At 31.9% G+C, this 3953-nt stretch overlaps 1 protein-coding gene and 1 pseudogene across 7 annotated transcripts in view; one reads left to right on the forward strand and one right to left on the reverse strand.

The window, feature by feature from the left end:
• PCDH11X (protocadherin 11 X-linked) overlaps positions 1–3953 on the forward strand; it is a 741312-nt gene that overhangs the window by 100236 nt on the left and 637123 nt on the right. The window lies entirely within an intron of this gene.
• Positions 3563–3681, reverse strand: LOC112470879 (annotated as a pseudogene).

The following is a 3953-nucleotide window of genomic DNA, read 5'->3' on the forward strand; positions in this document are numbered from 1 at the left end:
AAAGAGGGGGGTAAAATTAAAAACAGCATGAGAAATGGAGAAAACACCTGGAAGAGATGAAATGAGGCAGGGAGAATCTACAGCAAGAGTGAAGAGGAAGGAAAGATATGAGGATGGAGGAGAGAGAAACTCAAGTATGGAGAAGTGTGTGGAGGAGAGAGACAGAGAAACAGAGACAGAGAAAGAGAGAGAGAATTTCTAAAATTACTCTGTACTAAAACATGCCCATTATTGAATAATGTAAAACATTTACATTAACATCTTATAATCATCCCATGTTAATAAATGATTTAATTACAAGTAGCATTTCAAATAGGGGGTACAGAATGCTTGCAGTCATGCTCTCTCCTTTTCTGCACACAAATCTTACAGAGTGTAGGGCTTCTGGAATTACATACCTGTTATTAATCCTAATTTCTTCATTTTTGAATGGAAAATCCTCCTTTAATGACCAAATATTGAAACAATTTATTCTCTGCAAATGTCATGAAAACTTTATCATGAAAAACATTATTCGATTTCCTAAACATCACTGATTTAATTATAAGATTATGTTAAGATAATCAAGTGAGGCTTTGATTTAACTATTTTGAAAAATCCCCTCTAACTGGTAAAAGCAGATCTGTGTCTTGCAAAGCAGTTGCTACTTCTTAATTACTAAATAGTAACAATTGAAAGACTAAAGTAGTTAACAAGCAGCTGTATGAAGAAACTTTAGACAAAACCAAAGAAAATTATTTCCTCTTCTGATACTATTAGCCTTGGGAGAGAGAATGGGATACTCATTGACCAATTTTTCTGAAAAAAAAAAAAAAGGTGTACTACCCTTAATAAAATATTAGAGTGTTTTTACGTATAATATTACTTCACGTTAGTGAATTTTTATTACAATATAGACATTTTAAATACGTACATTATTTTAAACTTCAAACACAATTTAACACAGTTCTCTCTGCAAATATTTGAGGATATTTCTAGCCTTGATGTATTTTAAATCAAATTTCTCTTACTAAGAAAAAAAATAGTTTATGTAGGAAAGACAACATTGATACAAGCTAGTAATATTTATATGCATTTTTAAATTAAAATAAACTCTAGCTTTCTAGTTTGTTGATTAAATTAATGCATATTTATGAACTGCTTAGGTAGTAAGCAATTATTTCTAAATTTGTTAGTGAATAAGAATTGCTGAATGGGATAGTTGGTGTGAAGAAGTGAATATTTTAGGTGTCAGACATGCAAAGCAAATCTCTTTTAGCTTGAAATCTGTGTCAAATTCTCCCTTTTAAAAGGTTTACAGTAAGAAAGTAGAAACAACTATAACATGTGAACAATAAACACAAATCACACAAAAATCAGGTTTCTGAATAGAAATATTCTTAATGGCCTCTTTGTTAAATGTGCTTTAGAGAAAGGACGATAGCAAAGTTGTGGTTAAGGATATGTCTCCATCCAAAGAAAACATTTTAAGTCTGTTAATTAGGATGACAATAGAACTAAATTCCAAACACCCAGACACATTATTCTTTTCTTAAAAGATAGCTAACTTTTTCACCTCAGCTATTTAAATCTTTATTTCCTTTTAAGATGGGCACTGTACTTGACTTTCTCTTTCCTGTTCTCTGTGTTCATTGTCCCTAACCATGGAAATATTATTGTAGAAAAATTCCACAGCCCCAGTGAAAAGAATCATTGATTAGTGCCATTCAAATTTTACTAGCACCAGGGGAAAACTTCATTTCTCCAATCTTGATTAGAATAGTACCCACAGTTAAAGATGTTTGTCAACTGCTATTATGCCTCTAGTCTTAACTTTTAAAAGAGATAATCTCTTTTTGAGAATATAGTTTTCTTTTCCACTGAGACCTATAGGTCACCCCTTAGTTCTTGCTAAAACTGGAAATTCTTGACATAGTACTCCGCTGTTAGTAGGTTTATAGACATTAGATATAGGATGCCTTCTGTGTGTCTCTCTGGAACTCTAAAAAAAGGCTAAGGAGACTTTATCCACTTCTTTAGAACTATACAAACACAGTTTAAGTTAGATTTTTAAGTCAATACATGATTTTAAAAATTCACTTTGAGGTATACTAATTCGATTAATTCTTTACACAAAATCTTAGTAACTTTGTTCTATCCATCAAATTGTTGGTGTTCATATGCCTATGTCACATTTCCAACTGAGGCCATCTTTATTATTTCTCATCAACAAAAGCCTTTTATTATTGTTGTTCTTTATTAAAGGAAGCTTGAATTTTGCCATTTCTCACCTCAAAGTCCTAGACAAATGAGAGAAATGAGACTGGAATCCCACTGTAGATCTGTTAGAGAATTTAAACTGAAATGATACTGTCTAAAATATATCATCCCAAAACTAGAAAATAGACAGTTATTGGGCTGTTAGAACAGTTAATTTCATAAGATACAACTGAACAAGTAACAAAGTAATGAAATCCAACCAACACGGATCAATGAAGACCAGAAACTGTAAAGAGCAGGAAGTATTTTTCAAGGAATGCTAATATAGGTCGAAAATATCTCAGTGAGATGTGTTATCCCAATTATTTATCAAACCTATGAAATTCAAGTTAAAAAAAAACAAAACATTACATATAAGGGTGAACTAGGCAAGTGAGATAAAATATTGGAACATATTTTCGATTTACCATGACTACAGATATGAGAAGTGTCTTTTACTGGAGAAGATCTAGTATAAAGTACTTGTAGATATAATGAGTGAAGAAATTTTTCTAAAAGGATAAGTGAAAGAGACATCATGAAATAAGAGAGAGATAGAAGAAAATACTTCAGGTTTTCAAATCAGTTTTCATAGATAGCTGAAGTATTTTCTTATGATTTACAATTTTGTACTATTCTTTACACTGAAATTTCCTTACTTTGCTTATTTTTTATTATTGAATTTATTGGGGTGACATTGGTTAATAAAATTATATAGCTCTCAAGTGTACAATTCAATAATACATCATCTGTACATTGCACTGTATCTTCATCACAGAAAGTCAAATCTCCTTCTGTAACCATATATTTGACCTCTTTTATTCTTATCTACCTCCTTTTTTCCCCCTTTCCTTCTGATAACCACTAAACTGTTGTCTGTATCTATGAGTTTTTGTTTGTTTGTCTTGTTCATTTGATGCTTTCAGTTTTATATCCCTCATATGAGTGAAATCATATACTTCTCAACTTTTTTTGACTGACTTATTTCACTTAGCATGATAATCTCGAGATATATCCATCTTGTCACAAATGGCAGTATTTCATCTTTTCTTATGGTTGAGTAATATTCCATTTTATATGTGTGACACTTCTTTATCAAATCATCTGTTGAAGGACACTTCAGTTGTCTCCATGTCTTGGCCACAGTGAATAATGCTCCAATGAACATCTGGGTGTATATATCTTTCTGGATAAATGTTTACAAATTTGGGGAGTAGATACCCAGAATAGGGATTGTTGGGTCATATGGTAATTCTATTCTTAGTTTTTTTTTTTTGAGAAATCTCCATTTTTTTGTTTGTTTGTTTGTTTGTTTGTTTGTTTATGCTTACAGCACCCGGTCTTCCTAGGTGGTCTCCTATCCAAGTACTAACCAGGCCCAACCTTGCCTAGCTTCTGAAATCAGACAGGATCGGATGTGTTCAGGATGGCATGGCCGTAGACCATACTGTTTTGTTTTGTTTCGTTTTGTTTTGTTTGAGAAACCTCCATACTGTTGTCAATGGTAGCATTCATTCCTAAATGTATATTATCAGTTATCTTCAGTAAATTTAATGATACAGCATTAAATGTCCATAATGACCCAGTGCTGAAAATACCTACCAAACCATGTTACATTTGTTACTGTCTCTCTTGAGAGGAAACATCAGTTTCTTTGTTTTATCCAGGTAACTTATGTTTTTCATTCAAGATATATAATTCCAAGAGAGGTTAGA

This window comes from Pteropus alecto, unplaced genomic scaffold (genome assembly GCF_000325575.1).
Source record: "Pteropus alecto unplaced genomic scaffold, ASM32557v1 scaffold119, whole genome shotgun sequence".
NCBI lineage: Eukaryota > Metazoa > Chordata > Mammalia > Chiroptera > Pteropodidae > Pteropus > Pteropus alecto.